The sequence below is a fragment of the Macaca fascicularis genome, chromosome 13 (assembly GCF_037993035.2).
Source record: "Macaca fascicularis isolate 582-1 chromosome 13, T2T-MFA8v1.1".
Lineage (NCBI taxonomy): Eukaryota > Metazoa > Chordata > Mammalia > Primates > Cercopithecidae > Macaca > Macaca fascicularis.
Window position 1 is genome coordinate 41,609,029 of NC_088387.1, and position 18,769 is coordinate 41,627,797.

The 18,769-nt window shown below is 41.8% G+C and overlaps 1 protein-coding gene across 3 annotated transcripts in view; it reads right to left on the reverse strand.

The window, feature by feature from the left end:
* Positions 1-18,769, reverse strand: part of CTNNA2 (catenin alpha 2) — a 1,160,134-nt gene that overhangs the window by 504,609 nt on the left and 636,756 nt on the right. The gene's annotated exons all lie outside the window — the stretch shown is intronic.

Below are 18,769 nucleotides of genomic sequence, written 5' to 3' on the forward strand. Positions count from 1 at the left end.
TCTGTACATCTCAATGAACTTTACAAACTGATTCAAAGTTTTCCCTCCAGAAGCAGAAGAGAGGCAGCTGCTGGTTTTTGTTGTTGTTGAATATTGTTGTGATTGTTGGTGGTGGTGTTTTAATTAGCTATATCATTCTCCATGTTCCTAACACCTTCTGCTCTTTCTACCCTTGCTATAAAGCCTCATCTATGTGGTGCTTGTTGTACTAACTAGTTAATCCACAGGAATGGAGGTCAGGAAAAGAAGGAGCAGGGAGGAGGAAGAGGGAGTTGATCCGATGCAAAGAGAAAACAGGCGATTATTATTTCCAGGAAAAGCCAGATCCTCCCTTTCAAACGAGGCCAACACCTGGCACAATCTCTACTACTTTTTAAGATCCACTGGGTGCATTTTTATCAGTGTGAGGCATTAGGTTTCCTGGAAGGATAACATACCAGGAGGGATTAGCTTAACCTAATTAAAACCATTGAGCATCTTCTTTCTTAGCCCTGAAGTAATGGCACTCAGGCAAGGCAGGATGACGAATACTGAGAAAGGACAAGACCATAGGTTGCTCCCAGGATGAAAAGACCCTTTAGTAAGTCCCTGGAGACACTGATAGATGGAAACAATGGCACCTTCAGCCTCGAGTATGAGCATCCTTAGCATGGACACTGAAGCAGAGACGAGGTTCCCGGCACAAGCATCAGTGGCAACGCTTTCCGTGGCACCAGTGACCTGGATGCTAAATTTGGCACTAGATGTTGCTGTAGATTTCACCGTGGTGTTCTGAGGGAGCAGGAGGAAAAAGTCAAAGATCCATACAGTTGTCAAAATGGCTGATTTTAGAAACACAACTTAGATTCTCTGAGGACTTCTAAAGCTATTTGGGAAGAATATAAATGGCTGAGGTTCTTAAAGGGAAGGTGCATGAAAATAAAGGTAAATACAGTTATTCTGGGTTTATTGTTACCCAAATCTTAACAATCATATCCAAAGATTTCTGAACTCTAGCGAGAAAGGAGCTAAGGCCTAAGTTGTGGCTTGCACAGATAGAAATTTCCCATGTCCCTTTCCACATCACCAATATTTAATGAACAACAGAACACATTTGTGTTAGTGAGAAAATTTTTCTCTCTTTTATTTTTTTTAAGTACAATAAAGTCAAGGTGGTGACATTATGTTCATTTGCATCTCTTTGATTTCTCTTGTCCCTTTTTGGTAACTTTTCATGTGCTGACTGGGTGGAGTTGCTGGAGAACATTAAGCACTTTGTTCCTAGTCATTTGTATTTTAATAATAAAAAATGTTCTGAATGAAAACCTTAAAAAAACTTCTCATCAAACATTTATGGAATCCTACAGCTTGGCATCAGAGTGCATGTGTGGAGGTTAACGTGATTATAATGAGAACTAACCCCTGCTCTGCAAAACTTATAGTAGTGACACCAGATACAGAGACACACATGCACACATAAGCATACATGCACAGTCTCACACAGGGAATGCCATGGATTAAAAAACAAAAAAAACAAAAAAAACAAAAAACATCAAGTGGCATTGGTTCTCCTCCGGGATCTGCCACAAGCCTATACCGCTTGCCCTATTCCATCCACTTAGAGGTTCTGGGTCTCCACTGAAAAGACTCACAGATGGTGAAGTGTTGAAAGGATATTGGGATCAAGTAGTCTTAACTGAATCATATGAAACCACAGTCTAGAAAGGCGAAAAAAAACATATATATCCCAGTTATCTTTACCAATTGCTCACTGCCTTTTATAGTGCTCTGCCCTGTTCCTCTCTCCCCTTTATTGGATAGCCTGCATTTTCCAGGAGGGAGACATACAAGTGGCCACAGTGCCATTTGGCCTAGGCCCCTGAACCCTTGCCTGATGCCCATGGCAATACAGCAACAAGAGAGCAGCGGGGAAGCAAAGCTGCAGTGCCGGCAGCAGCCGTAATCTTGGCGATGGCAGCAGAAATGTTGGTGGAAGCAGCAGGAGGATGAAAAGAGTGGGGTTGGCAGCAGAAGAGGCAGTACTGGCAGCAGCAGCTGGACCCCAGACATCAGGCATGGCAACCCTTGCCAGAAACATTGGGTAGTGCCAGCCATTACACAGAAATCGGGACCAGTAGGAACCATGGGGACTTTGGTGATGCTCAGCGAATAGTGGTGGAGCCTGTCATGGATGCTGGTGGCACAGCTTTGTGGGCTTACGGTGAGAAGGAGCAAGAAGGAGTAAGACAATGGCAGAGATCTTGTACTGCCAAGTCAAGTGTTTTCTACGATATGTGTAAGAAACACTAGGGAGTGCTCAGAGCAATCTGGGAAGAAATGTGTGGAGTTCCATTACAGTCCTGAAAGTGCTGTGTGAGTAAAGGCTATTTTGTGGCTCTTACTGTATATTTCACAATCATTGTATAGCTATGGAAATCAAGCCTCAAAGAGAAGTAATAACTTGTTCATTATTAGAACTCCTCATCAAAGGACTCTACACTCCACACTAGACTGTAGCTCAAGAGAAACTGTGCCTGTTCACTTGGGAGAACTAAACTCCATTTCTAGTTGGTTTGGTATGAAATTGAATCCAGGTTAGACAGAAGGAGAAATCTCAATATCACTGTTGCAGGGAACGAAGGGCAGTGTGTTGGCTTGGAAGGGAAATATAAATAGACCAAATAGGAAGGAAATATAGACTTCTGAGCTGCTTGAAGGCACAGAGCCTGGAAGGAAACTGCCCAGCAATGAGGCCTGGAGAGGGGGTCATAAAAGAGAATGAGAAGATTAAAGCAGGCTCATAGAGAAATGCCCCTGCCTACTTCTTCATTTTTGCCCAGGGATGGCCCTCTGTGGATTCTAGACAGCTAACCTCATGGGCAACAGGCTGAGCTTTCAGCTGCGCCTGAGGAGAAAGTGATGGGAGACTGGTTCCCTTTCCACATCCAGCAGTCTACCTGTCCACGATCATACCTCACATTAAAAAATAAATAGTTCCATGATCTGCATGAAAATAAAAGGGTGATATATTTTTCCAAGTTGAAAAAAGTGTACTGTGTCAGTGTAAATATCCATTTTCAGAAACTACATGGGGAAAACAGGTGACGTTTTTGTTCCAGCATTGCATACTGCTTTAAGTAGGCGATTACAGGGAATAGTGCTCTGAACCAACACCAGTGTTTATTTAAATGCAATAATCATACTGTGTGGTTTTTCTCCCAGATGGTCCCCTGAGAGACTGTAAGCCCTTCTCCAAATCACATGTGTTTGAAAATCTAAAAATCCTCAAAGTTGTAGCTTGGAATTGAAAACATGAAAAACAGTCTATACATCCCCTAAAGAATGCAAATTCCTTGGCGTGGCATTCCAGGCTTTTCCAAATCTGACCCCAGTGATCTGCCCCAGAAGCCTCAGTTTCCATCACTGTTTGAGTGGGAGGATGTGAGACCAAAGTGTAGCAATTGGGCGGCATGCAAGGTCCTCAAGGCTGAAGAAGAGAGACGGGGCCAGTGAGACTGAGACCCTGTGGCTAGAGAGCTAAAGTCAGGGTCCCTGAGAGGATATAAAGTTTGAGATGGAATTGTGAAGTCAGAAAGAGGAGCCTCAGAGGAGGTAACGAGCAGAGGAAAGAGAGAGAGAGAGACAGAGAGAGAGAGAGAGAGAGTGAGTCTGGGCTCACAGACGACACAATGCCAAGCTGTAAAAGCCAAATGAAAGCATCACCACAGCAATCTCCTCAGTGGTGGCAGCATTAATGCAGGCGTGACCATCTCAGAAAAAGATTTTCCACAGTGTGGCAACAAATCACTTTATCATACCAATCAGACCCTGAGAAGATGTGCAGAGGGCCTCTGGAGCCTGAGGATGACCAGCACAAGACCCAAGAGGCCAACAGATACAGGTGCAGGTGCAGGAGATAATGAACAGGCCTGGGGTGTATGCTTTGGTGTTCACTCTTCATTCTTCAGGCATGTGATTTTTTTGTGTGTTTAAACAAGATCTTGAGTGTGGCTTAAAATTGTAACTAAATATTTGCATCTTGGGTTATTGTCTAATAAACTTTCAGAAAGTGAATACACTGTGTGTGTGTGTGTGTGTGTGTGTGTGTGTGTGTGAGAGAGAGAGAGAGAGAGAGAGAGAGAGAGAGAGAGAGATCCAATCTAGTCGAGTATTCCCTGAATCTAGAGATGAAGAGCTTCTTTAAGAAAGCTAATCAACATGACTTGGAAAGGAACTAGCAGTTGGAAATTCCAGTGTCTACACGGGCAATCTCCTTAGATAATGCTGCTAGGCCTACAGCTACATACGTATGCTACACAAATGGTGCATATTAAGGGATATTTCCATGGCCTAATGCCTGAAGCACTACAAGGGCTGGGGACATATTATTAGAAAAGCCCTGACATAGAGAAATAAGAAACTAATTGGCTGTAGTGAACAGAGAAGGTGACATTTGGGCTGAGCCCTGTTAAATGGATATGATGTGTGTGCGCACATGTGTATGTACATATCCATCTATAGAGAAATATCTTGGAGTGTGAACAGTACATTTTCTAGAGGCAGCGTTTCTACAGACTTCTCATAACAGGATCAAAAACATGTATTTTATAAGTCAACCCAGAATTTTGGGAAGCTGCGTGGAGAGGATTGTTTGAGACCAGGAGTTCAAGACCAGCCTGGGCAAAAAAGTAAGACCCTGTCTCTAGAAAAAAACACTTTTAAACAAAATTAGCTGGATACCCTGGCGTGCACCTGTAGTCACAGCTACTTGGGAGGCTGAGTCAGGAGAATTTCTTGAGCTCAAGCATTTGAAGCTGCAGTGAACTGTGATCAAATCATGTCACTGCACTCCAGCCTGGATGATAGAGCAAGAACCTGTCTGGAAAAAAAAAAAAAAAAAAAAAAAGAAGAAGAAGAAAAGAAAAGAAATCTAATAAAGTAAGTCAGAATGTTGAAGTTTTTCTGAGTTTTATTTTTTTAATTTGGTAAAATCCAGTTTGGTCAGCAGTGCTAATGACACATCAGGTGAAAGAGATTTCCATCCACTGAACAGAAGAGCGGAGCACACAAGGCAGCGATAAAGAAGAGGATCTGCAGCCCGAAGTTGATTTAGGGCACAGAGGCGGCCAGTGGGTCGACCTTCTCTTCTCATCCAGAGATGCTCTTTCCAGTGCCAAGCCTAGGAGAGTCTGGTTTTATTTTGAAGAAGACAGGTTTCCTTGTGGAACCTAAGGAAAACTACACTCTCTATGGCATACCTTCATAAACTTTCAAAGCCTCAGAGAAATATAACTGAAATTCAGCAAAGAGCTTGGGAAAACCATGCTCATCCAGAATCAAATCTCATAAAATAAAGGCCTGCAGCTGGGACAGGTGGCCTTGGTGGGAAGGCCCATACTTGACTTCTGGTGCTGCTCCTCTGCTCTCTCAGGTGCATTGCCCCTCAGTGCACATGAACTCCTGCCTCAGTTTGCCCCTGCAGCCTCAGACGCCTTTAGGCAGCTATTTGCAAGGACTGGAACATGCCAGCTGGATAAGTGATCATTTAGCCTTTGGAGTCTTTGGGATTCTATTGCCCACCTGACTGTTGACTTGTAAATACCCAGTTCCTTGTCTTTCCCATGATATGTTTTACCTTCCCAACTTCCCTGTACTCAGCAGTCTTTGCTGCTGATGCTACTTTTGTAACCTCCTGAATCCAGACAAGACTGGCTAACTTTAAGCCTGTACAGAAAGAAATCTGCCAATGCCTTTAAAAAGAAATCCCTGAACATCTCAAGAGAGACAGATTCTACCAACCCAACTAAACTGAAAATAGAGACATTTAGATATTTGCAATGGAAGAAAGAGTGGAGAAAAAAATGAAAGCCTATATTATAAAGTGAGCTATGCACATTAACCAAAAAAAAAATTCAAATCCTTGGCTCTAAAAAAATGACATTAAAAAGTTAAGCAGTACTTACTCTTATTTAAAATGTCATTCTTGTTCAGTGTAACTGTTAGACATTTAATACAGACAGATGAGCCACACTGAGTCCATGAAGACAAAACTTTCTCCTGTACATCCGCTCTAAAAGCTTTTAAAACCGCTCTGTCAGGAGCAATTTGACGGCAAATCAATTGTGTTTCTCTACTGAACCACAGTACTGCATGTGACAAATGAATATAGTAACAAGATTGGGTGGGTGGGTGTGGGGAGGTAGGGGCTGAGAAGTCCACCTCATGGTATAAATGACTCTAACAGAAAACACTGCTGATAAAACAGGAGAGGAAATGCATTAGCCTGCTACAAGGGGCTGAGGTGGACCATTAAATATTTCATATAAGAAAAGCATATACAGCATCTCAACAGGACTTTGCTGAAATTTAGGGATTCAAAGGCCCCTAAAAATGATTTACAAGGGGCATTTTGTTGGAAAATCTGACAGGGAGTCCTATTGGAGTTCATCATGGGTGGTGAGTGTTTTCTTCTAATCTTGGTGCCTCTCAGCTAGGACCATAGCTCCCAACAAGAGCATTTATATCAATTCGCCATTTTTATGTTCAGTCTTTACCCCACACTGATTAACACTCCTGTGATTCAAAAGAGGGCTGTAATCCCAGCACTTTGGGAGGCCGAGGTGGATGGATCACTTGAGGTCAGGAGTTCAAAAACCAGCCTGGCTAACATGGTGAAACTCGACTGTATTAAAAATACAAAAATTAGGCTGGGCGTGGTGGCTCACGCCTGTAATCCCAGCACTTTGGGAAGCCAAGGCTGGCGGATCACCTGAGGTCAGGAGTTCAAGACCAGCCTGAACAACATAGTGAAATCCCATCTGTACTAAAAATACAAAAATTAGCCAGGCATGATGGTGTGTGCTTATAATCCCAGCTACTTGGGAGGCTGAGACAGGAGAATCGCTTGAACCCAAGAGGCGGAGATTGCAGTGAGCTGAGATTGTACCACTGCACTCCAGCCTGGGTGACAGAGGGAGTCTATATCTCAAAATAAATAAATAAATAAATAAAATACAAAATACAGAAATTAGCAGGGCATGGTGGTGGAAACCTGTAATTCCAGTTACTTTAGTGGAAACCTGTAATCCCAGTTACTCAGGAGGCTGAGGCAGGAGAATCACTTGAACCTGGTAGGCAGAGGTTGCAGTGAGCTGAGATTGTGCCACTGCACTCCAGTCTTGGTGACAGAGGGAGACTCTGTCTCAAAAAAACAAAACAAAGAAAACCAAAAATCAAACAAACAAAAAAACAACCAGAGAGGAATTCCCACTTCAAAAAACAGTCATATAAATTGAATCTATAACTAGAAAATGATCAATCTTCTTGGTTAACCAGTTAAAGTGGGAGTTTTGTAGTCCAAATTTAGACGCAAGAAAGAGTAAATAGGTAACTTTTGGGGGATTGGTCTATTTCTTCCTCAAAGGCAAGACAATTCATCAAGGATAGAGAAAAAAATGGATGCAGAAGCTAAATTGAAAGCCCATGCCAGGGATAGTCAACTGGGCCATTAGGGACTGGACTTCCTAAGCAGCAGAAAGTTAGAGAGTTCAGAGGGAAGAAATTTTAAGTAACTGTCTTGGTTGTCTGTTGAATCTATTGATGAGTAACAATCCAAGGAACAACTGTGGCTTAAAACAAAAACATCATGTATTTGCTTACAATTCTGCAATTCGGGCAGAGCTCAGCAGGGACAGCTAATCTATGCTCCATGTGTTATTGTCTAGGGCTGCAGAACAACTGAAAAATCCAAAATAGTCTCACCTCCATGGCTGCCAGTGAAGGCTCCCTGTTGTTTGAAGAGCCAGCTAGGGCCGTCCATTGGAGCACCTCAGTACTCCCCTGCATGGCTTGAGATTTTCACAGCATTGCAATGATATTCCAAGAGAAAGTACTGCAAATGGCTGGAAGCAGCCACCGCAGATCTCCTACAGCATGGCCGTGGAAGTTACAGAGTATACTCCTGCCACATTCTATGAGTCAAAGCTAGGAGACTCCAGAGGAGGGGGAAATAGCCTCCACTGCTCAATGGCAGAAGTGGTAAAAATATTACACGAGACATCTTTAGACATCTATAATCCGCCCCAGCAACTAAGACCAAGTTACCAGTGTGTGTGTGCGGCAAATGGAGAATTTTGAAAAGAAAAATGAAACCTTTTCTGTGAAGCCTTATACACATTAGATTGCTGGTGATGGATACTATAAACCTTTGTGAGAACCACCCTGAACAGTTCTCTCTGGTAGACTTTGATCTGCTAGGAAAATGCTCCCAGGGTTTCTGAAACAAGATGTCCCAACTTCCAGAATGGCTCATGGTCAAGTGAAGGACACATACCATATTCTTCTTAATCTACCTCACAAAGAGTAGGCACTAATTAAATTCCTGTTAATGGAATCATGAATTTCCAGACCTCCTGTGTATTCCATATGGAGTAGGCACATGGCAGTTAAATAGAAATGCTTTGGGGAGGCAGCATGGTACTGCAAATGAATAGCTTTTAAAACCCCCAACGGTGGCTAGTGGCTAGTTCTGGAGGTCATGGAGAAAGCTAATCAAAGGGAGAAGGGGAAACCAGCATAACATGCCTGGTAACCAGTGGACTCTCAATAAACATTTGTTGGATGAATGACTGGGGAGAAAAATGCTTTGAGTGTAGATAAGAGGACCCGTCCAGGGAGAATTCAACCCAGAAAATGCCTTTTGCTGCCACCTACAGCCCTGTGGGTCTATAAATATCTTCCCAGCCTGCAGTAGATTTTATATAGATCCTTTATTTCAAACAGGGCACATAGGCTAGTAACTAAGGAGATTTTCTTATGTCAACATGTTATATTGCATGCATTTACAGTTTCAAGATTTTCTTCATTTCTGTATCCACAGCTTCTAGAACAGTGATTGACAGAGAGCAGCAGTTCTCAACCAAGGGTGATTTTGCCTTCCAGAGGATATTTGGCAATGTCTGGAGGCATTTTCGGTTGTGACAGCTGGGGGGAGAGGTGTTACTTGCATCTAGTGGGTAGAGGCGAGGGATGCTGCTACACATCCCACAATGCCCAGGACAGTCTTCCACAACAAAGAATTACTCAGCCCCAAATGTCAGTTGTGATGAGAGTAACAAACTCTGCCATAGAGTAAGTATTCCACAAATATTTTCAGGACGAGAAATGATGAATGAGAAACAAATGAAGAACAACAGTAATGTAGTTAATGAAGATTGTGTGGTTAAGGCAAAATATCTCAGGTCTATTGATTAACAACTACAGACAGACAAATATAACTGGATTAACAGGAAGTGACTTGGGCGAAAGTGAAAAATAACAATGGACACCAGCTGACATGAGTGAGGACACATAAAGAGTAAGAGGCAGCTCAGGCCTCTGACAGGGAAAAACTCAACACTGCCCTCTACGTGTTCTAGGGATGACTTAGGAAGAAGTGATTGGTGAGCAGCTTCAGAAATATATTGCTGTGAAACTGCCTTATTGATAAGTTGTTGTATTCTTACATTTGTACTTAAGTTTATCGTTAGTGATTTAAATAAAACTCATTTCCTATTACAGGTTCAGATATTAACGATCTTTTAAATTTTCATAAACTCACAAGGTCTATAGCTTTCTTCTGGTATTGTTGAGGAGGAGGCTGTATTTTAGCCAGGTGCATCTATGGGAAATCTGTGGTGCCTCTTACAGTTGCATGCTGCCAACTTCTTACTTAGGACTTAAAAGTTTCATTTTCTGTGTGGATAGGACTGTAACCCGCTGCGCTAACATCACTACTGTCACATTTTGTCAATGTCCCTCAAGCTTCCTACTATTTTTATAAGTATGAAACACTTGCATTATAGCTAAAAGACTGCATGGGGCAAAACTGACAAAAACCTAAAGAAGCAGCATCATCAAATAGAAAGAACGAGGAGGGTCAGATGCATTTTGGACTTAGTCTCCTCATTAATTGGGGGAAAGACCTCTAGCCCCCAAAACTTCAAAATTGTTAAGACAACGATACTAAACATGAGATGTGACTGCTTTATGTACCCCTGCCGATATATTTTAAAATCTAAATTCTCTCCATCAAAGCAAAATGTGAATTAATGTTTTGACAAGAAAGTTGTCATACTTACTAGGTCTTTGGAACTGATTTTTCCACTCAAGTATTTGGCAAAACAGAGCTTCTCACTGCAATTACGTGATCCCTCCCCTGCCTTCCCTCAGGCAGTTTCAGGTTACAGTTAGGGCTGCTTTAGCTTTGATGTTTTTGGTTTTCTTTTTTATTTCTTGCTTCCTTTTGAAAGGAGAATGTACGAATGTATTTTATGTAATATCATGAAATCTATCTTCTACTCCAAATTGCTCATTCTTGGGGAGGGGGTCATGAGTGGGGAAGGGGGAGATTTTGGTGATAGGGTATGAAGTTTCAGTTAAGACCAATGACTTCTGGTGGTCTACTGCACAGCATGGTGACTACAGTAAGTCATAGTATATTTCATATTTCAAAATAGCTAAGATAGAGGACTGTCAGTGTTCTCACAAAAAATATGATGAATACTTGAGGTGGTAGATATGTTGACTAGCCCGATTTGACCATTCCACAATGTATGAATGTATTGAAACATTACTTATACTCCATAAATATATTCAATTATGATTTGTCAGTCACAAATAATATAAAACAAAAAAATGCATAGAACTCATTCTGTTGCCCTTCAGGAATGTTCACTTTTCTTGTGACTAAATATCAGAGTAAAGCTCTGAGGAAGGCTCTTGGAGGAAGGACACTTGCACCATAAGTCAAAGTGCAGAGAGAATTTTCACATCCATTTAGCATTAGCACCTAGCATCAAAGACATGGGCTGCTGGAGAATGAGGCATTGTCAATGGTAGTTAATCTTGATGGGGCACGTGAGGGATGATCCAATGGCCCTTCGTTATTTCATATGCGTTGTCCAAGGGGGAGAATACAGTCATGGGTCCTTAGTTTCTGTTTCTGGTTAGGCCAGTAAAGCCCTTTTTTCATCGCTCTTTTCCACTTATCACTATGAGGCATTGTTAGCGGTAGTTAATCTTGATGGGGCACCCGAGGAGGGATGATCCCATGGCCCTTTGTTACTCCATGCAATGTTCTCCAAAGGAGAGAATATAGTCATGGGTCCTTAGTTTCTGTTTCTGGTTAGGCCAGTAAAGCCCCTTTCTCATCTCTTTTTTCCACTTATCACTAGAGACAGAAACTAAAAACCATGGCTTTGGGCTGCTGAAAACCTAAAACAAAACAGAACAACAACAAAATAAGGTGGATTGGATGAGCTTGTATGGCCTCATTGTTCATATGCATTGTGGAAGTTTGGGAAAATATCTCAGCTACACACAGGGTATTTCAGAGACTTGCAATTGACAAACTGAATGCTCCATCTCCAGATAGCCAGCTCCATTATGTCTTCTTTCCTTCCCTCCATTTTCTGCTTTTTCATCTGTTAACAGTTCTCCCTGCTCCTTATTTTAGGGCTTCCAAGGCATCCTCAAATACTCTCTTGCTGGTGTTATCAAACCAAGCTGGGGTCTGCTCACTCAGTGCAGCAAAGCCAAACACTGACACAGGGATTGTAGTGAGAGAAAGTGAGGCATTGATGCCAGGGCACCAAGCAAGGAAGAGGTGAGCAGCTAACGCTGAAGACCCAAACTTCCCAATGACTCACAGGTAAGGGTTTTTAAAGGTGGGGAGGCAGACGTTACAGGCAAAGTCATAAGTCAAATACATGGAGGGTAGGCATTGGTTTGACCCCCAAAAATGGGACATCTTGAGGCAGGGGCCCATGAGTCATAGGTGGATCCGAAATTTTTCTGATTTGCAGTTGGTTTAGGAGGCGAAGCTTTCTCTAAAAACTTGGGATCGACAGAATATTACGTCTGACCTCCAGGTCCCTCAGGAAGAAATTTAGAACAAAAACAGCCATCAGAATTCAGTCCTCAGTTCTTCCTTATCTGAGGTCTATGTGCCAGCGAATCCATTTGGTGGGGATCTGGATTTCTGAAAAACAACTCAGGGACATATGTTAAGACGTTATCTTTAGAGTGAGACCCTGTCTCAAAAAAATAAAAAATTCTATCTTTAGTTCCTATAGGGAACCAAATATCCCATGATTCTTTGTTGGATACTGTTTTAAGCCACTATTACCTTCTTGCTTATCGAGTTGCTCATTTACTTCTCAGGGCTAGCTAGATGCCTGAAATTTCCCATGAAGAACTCAAGATTTTCCTTTATTTCCATGCTTTGGGCCCTGCAGGCCCCTAAGAGCAATCCCTGCTCCATCTCACTGGTGGAACTCAGCCTACAGAAATTGCCCTTCATGGTGGTTTATGCTGTCTGCCCCAACCCTAAAGTCACCTCACTTGGGCTTGCTCTTTCTGCAAGATGAGGCTGGCAAGAGGCAGAGCTCACAGGGTTGGAGGGGGTGGATATTTATCTTTGGTGGTTTTCTTTCTCCCTTTAATGCTTCTTCCTCCCTCACAATATGCCCCAAGTTTTCCCCAGTTTGTGGATTATCTTAGCCTTCCACCCTCCTTTGAACCTTACTGCTCTTAAACCTCATCCTCTGCTTGGTAAGTCTGTTTATAGCTAATATAAGAGGGCTCTGAAAATTCCTTCAAGGAAACCGTGTTACATGTTGAATTGTGGCCTCTGGGAGACTGAGACTAATATTTATTTGAAGGCTTGCTTTCTTGGTGAGGATGTCAGAAAGGGAGAGCTCTAGACAGCCATCCCTGAGTGACTCTGTCACCCTTCTTCTCAAATATGTCCATCCTTCCTGAGACAGGCTCCTGTCTATGGAGCGGTCCTAAGAAGAGGCACAGAGAAATACATACACTGGTATTCTACACCCTAAAACAGTAACAAGGGAGGGCAGAGTAAACAAATAAATAAATAAATTTTAAAAAAGGAGGGAGCCCAGACTGGCAGTTTCAAGGATGCAAACTGCATTGCATAATCAAATTGAATCATGAAGCATTTGGGCCGGTGCACTGTTTACTTCCATCTGTTAACAGACACATTTGTGCCCGGTGTTTGGGAGCTCTTCGTATCAATGATCTGACAAGGGTCCCTATAACCTTAATCTACTTGAAATCAGTTTAGGATGGATATGATGGGGCTTCTGTGCTATTGCTGGGATTGGGAGAAATAAAACATGAAATTTAAGTGGAAGCAAAGAAATTTAAAGAGGATTTTATTTTGCTTGGGTCAATCCCTGTTAAAAGGGAGGTGGATGAGTTTTCCTTGTGTTGGATGGCATGAGATTATGTGAATGTTTTGATTTATTAAAATGAACTACAAGGTTTTTCACAGGAATGACAAACATTTATGATTGCATGTAATTATAAACTCCTGACCTCCCGGTGGGGTTGGAGCATCTGTTTCAAATGTGGGACGTACAAGCACCTCACTCATGAGAAATTAGGGGTGGCAGGAAGGGATGGGACACAGCTTCTGGCACCATGGACTTAAGACCATGTTGGATCCAAAAGGTGACCTGAAACCCTGAAGCTTATGCTTCACAGCTGGGCTGTAAGTTAGACTTGAACCCAGCTGACATGCAAGGTCATGGTGTGCCCGAGGTGGTGACAGGGAACAAGGTGTATAGTATGTGGCCAGTAGTAGCAATGATAAAAAGTATACCAAATGGACTTTGAAGGACCAAAGGTTTTAAAAGTCAATTGGTATCACCTTCACACTAACTAGGGTACTGGGGTACATTTGGTTTTCAAATTGGGTACTTTTAACACTTTCGTGCCTGACTGCTGTACTCTGCTGACTTGATTCAGTCACTTATAGCTTTATTGGTCTGAACCACCTCCTTGTTCCCAGGTTACAGACTTGCCTATCATTCCAATAATCCTGTTTCACTTGAATGAAGGGAGTATATCTTAAATGTAAAGTTTCCGGTTCTCACACTGTACTCTGAAGTCCAAATACTGTCTGTCAATGTGTAACCTGATGTCTCAACCCCCAGTGAGAAGAGTTGATTCTTCAGTGTTCACTAACGTGGGAGACCTCACCGAGATAGGCTTTTTTTTTTTTTTTTTTTTTTTTTTTTTTTTTGCTTTGGGTTCTGCTATTTGTTTGCAGAACACCCAAGATCAAGCAAACATGCTCTCTTCACAGCAATACCTTATGGTTTCGCCATTGTAAATGGGTCTGATGTGATATGACAAGACCAGAGAAATTGGATGTAAATTTACATTTTTGAATGTGCTTGTTGTTTCACCTGATACATTTAGGGTATGCAGCTCCTTTTGCAGTTTTCATTTTTACTATGTAAGTTTGGAAATGATGCCACATTTTTGTATTTCTTTAATCAATATGTTCTCTTCGGTGATATATATTGCATTATATATTGATGTGTGTATCAACATATACTGATATGTATTACACTTACACATACAAACACATACATAAGAGCGGGTGAAAACTGTGGCCTTTGCATTCTCTATTGCCTCTGCAGCGAGATTCTAAGCAGTAATATCTTGGTGTCGTGATGTACAGAAATGGAAAGGAGTATTAAATCATATTTAATAAAAGAAAAAAAAAGGAGGGAGCAGACACAACAGAACAACATCCTTGAAACTCTCCAAGAGCAGATATTTTATAATTAAACGCAAATACCAATCTACAGTCATTTTTCATCAGGTGGCTTTTGACGGCTCCTTGCTGCAAAGAGGTTTAATGATTTCATTGAGTAAGAGGCGGTGGACTCAAGATGCGTGCATTGGCTGGGAGATAATTGCATTTAATGAAAGGCACATCCATAGGTTTGGGGAGGCAAGTGATAAATCTTCCTCCAGAGTCTGTGGATCAGTCATATTCCAACTGATGAGTGGTTGGAGAAACAATTAATAATCATGACGAGAACAATACTTTTCACTTGCAGTTTTCCATAGGTCGCTTAGAGCAACTCTAAAAACATGAACATCCATCTTCTTGGTACTTCTGGGAAGTAAACATTTGGTGGAATTATCACCATATAGTCAACATGGAAATTGAGGTACAGGGAATTGATTGGCCACTATGACAGCAAAAAAGGGAGAGGGGCACAAAAAATTGGACACATCTTGGTATTTGTTATCGGAATGTTGAATATGTATTCTGCAAGTATTTTTATTGATCTCTCAATAAAAAAAATTTATTGATCTCTAAAATATTAGCTAACAATTTTAGTGCCAGGTTTTGTGCTTAATGAAATGCTTTACTGGATACCTGTCTCATTTATTCATCTCATTTTTACAGATGAGAAAAATCAAGAACGAGGAGAGTTAGTACCATGCAGATGGTCCCATGATGAAACCAGAATATGAACTCAGGCAGTCCAGCTGCTGAACCTGTGTTCTTAACCTTCACACATATCATGTGCCAGGCCTGTGTTGTGATGGGTACTTGGGAAGATGCCCACATAAAGAACATGATACCTATTCTCAAGAAGCTCACAGTGAGCAGGGGGTACAAAACCCAGTACTGATAATATTTGCATGCTAGACACTGTTCTCCATGCTTAATGTATATTAACACATGTAATCCTCATAACAATTTGATGAAGTAGGTGCTATTACAATACTCTCCATTTAGCAGATGGGGAAACCAAGGCACAGATAGGCTATGTAACTAGTCTAAGATCAATATTTATCCCCAAGCAATGGGACTCTAAAGTTCATGCTGTCAATCATTAACTGCCTTTTTTTCCACCCCTAGGAGTTTGATGTTCATATTGGAGGTGATCAGGCAACACTAAAGGATTTTAAGCAAAGGAGTCATATCAGATCCAGGTTTTTCTAACATCACTCTGTCGACACTGGGGTGAATTGATTGTTTATTCCCTCTTCTGCAGTACAAGATACTTATGCATTTAATAGAGTTCAAAGGATTGAAGGTTTGTCATACTTCCAGGATGCTCCATGGAACCCCATAACAATTTTTCTTTATTTTCCGCACCTAATCCTCTCCTTTGTAAAACTGACACAAAACTGAGTTTGAACCTGTCCATATGCCACCAGAATGACCTGTAGCTGTAACAGCTAATTCTCCCATCTTATGAAGCCATGCTGGAGTGGGTCAGGTGTCCCCCAGCAAAACACTTTGAGAAACTGCAGCCCAGGGCACTCTATTCACAATACTTTGTTATTCAAAATCCCAGCAATGGGATGATCAAATGTCCAAAAATAAACAGAAGTCCCAATAGAAATGCCCTAGTTTATCTGAATGGCTAACGAACTTAGTGAAAAAAAAAAAAGGCAGGAGATCCAGCTATTCTAAAACCCATCCCATGGATTCCTGTGTGCATGTTCCTATGTCGGAGTATCAGCCAATGTCCAAGCTCCTAATTTATTCTATTCCGTTGCCTGAGAGCACCTTTCCAATGCTTTCTGCTTAATTAGCCTTTCATTAGTTAATGGGACCTCAAAGTCCCATTTCTTCAAAGAAATTTCCCATTACCTCCCTAGTCCAGGGAGTCTTAAGTCTCAGACTCCCAGGAATTCAAGGAGATTTTTTAAATTGCCTTGCTAATTTGCTGTTAGTTTGTAACTCCTATCAAAATGTTCCCATCAAGTATTTTATTCCACCTTTGACAGGGAACTCACCACTTCATGAAATAGCTTCTTATATCTTTGAGCAACTCTGACAGTTTTATAGTTCATCCTTTTACTAAAGCCAATTCAATTGCCTATAACTTCCTTCCTAGCAGCCCCAAACTCCTATCCCTCAATTAGGCTCAGTATAGAGTGAAATAAACCCTCCTTTACCACCTTGGACTGTGGTAGGTTTCTCAAAATATCTGTATTCTGCCTGATAAGATAACAGCTCAGATTATATGTAACTCCCTGTGTGCTGTTTCGTCTCTCCCAGTAAACTATAAACTTCTCAGGAACAAGAGACATATCTTTTATTTCCAGCAGCTGTTACAATTCCTGGCTACCACAAGCACTTTCTGTGCTTGGAGCACATCACTGATGGCTGACCAGGAAAGAAGATCTTCTTACATAAAGATAACATAAACATGGTGTCATGGTGTAAGGAGGGAGGCAACGAACAGGCCACCTTCATGCAGCAGCAGTTGTGTGCTGCTATTGTAAAGAGATAAACATGTGTCTATCCATTTGACTGACCTTCTGTCCAGTAAAGAGGTTGGGCAGAAGTAATAAAGCCAATTACACTAGACTTTATTACCACTTAAATGGTGGCTTCATTAATAAACATAGTATGTGGCCAATGTAAAATTTAATCAACAGACTCAGGCAAAATAAAATAAGAAGAGTATAAAGATCAATGGCCCTGCTTTTTGCAAGAGGGCAAAGAGTTCAGACAAAAAGAAAGTCACCAAAGAAAGGAACAGGAAATAACATACAAAAGATGAAAGTGTCCACAGTAGCAAAATCCCTGAGAAGTAAAGCAGAAGCTCAGAACCCAACACAAAAGAACTATAGTTGTGAGGATAAAGGATGACTAGGGTGCTCACTGGGAGGAAACTGCACAAGAAAGAGGTCAAGTTTTGGAAACCGCAAGAAGGGAGATTCCAAGCAGGGTACATTGACGATTCATAAAAGAAAGCCAACAAACTTAGCAATGGCAATGGTGACTATAGGAATCAATAAATCACAAGATCTTCCTGCCAAAGCTCTTCTAATCCAAATCCTCATTTTACAAATCAGACACTAAGGGTGAGAGGTTGAGTACTTTGACCAAGTCACAGAGCCAGGTTTTGGCAAAGTTTCCCAGATCCTGGACAATGATACAATGCTCTTGCTTCCTCCACAGGTCTATGCATCAAGAACAGTCATTATGCATTAAGAACAGTCATTTATTAACGTCCAGGCACTTCTCAGGAACTTCACAACTATCACCTCATCTAGATGCTACAACTACTATACAAAAACCAAGAATCATGTCATCATTGTGCACAGTAGGATACATAGGCCAGGGAGATTAAGTTTACCTACTTAGTATCCCACAACTAAGGCAGGAAATATTTGGGATTCCGGATGGCTCTACTTCAAAATCCTCCTTCCTCTATACCACGCTGCCTTTCACCATGGGTTAGCAAGCATGGACAGTGAGTATGTTCCATACAACCACCCTCTTAACCCTGGGGTTATAAGGCGTGCACAAGGAAAAAAGGAGTGCAATTTCAAGCTACTGTGAACAGTATCCACAGCATCTGACCTCAGGGCAGGCCAAGGATACAGCTCTTCCAGGGAGACAAGTGTTTCATATTTACAGAGGTCTCCCAGTGCAGTTTCTGTAGTCTAGACTGTAAATTCCTGAAGAACAGGACAGTCTTCCCAGCACTTAGCTTCGTGAATGACACACCATAGGAGGCCCACAATCAGTCATTAAACTGGGTGGTTCTCAAGTGCCTACCTGAGGTCAGGACAGATTTACAGACGATTCCTCCAGTCAAGGGTAAAAGTGTACAGTGATGCCTCCCTGCACCCTGAGAGGGCAGAAAAGAGAGCTGGGACTTCTGCCCGACCTCAGTAAGCCAGGATTCCTCTACAGACCTCTGAATTCCAGCTATAACAAACACTTATGATTTCTGGATTACCCACCTCAAAACTCTAGGACAAAGAAAGAAGAGGCTGTATCTCCTGTACAGAGCCCTCCTTCCTTTGTCTCTGGATTGCTCCCTGTGAGTTTCAGGCCTGTTGGTTTTTGAGCCACTGACATCTGTCTCCTTGTGAAAATTCCATTTGTCAGGCCTTCGTGCCAGAGTTCATGCCTGTTGGCTGCTTGGAGTAGTAAGGTTAGGTCCTGCTG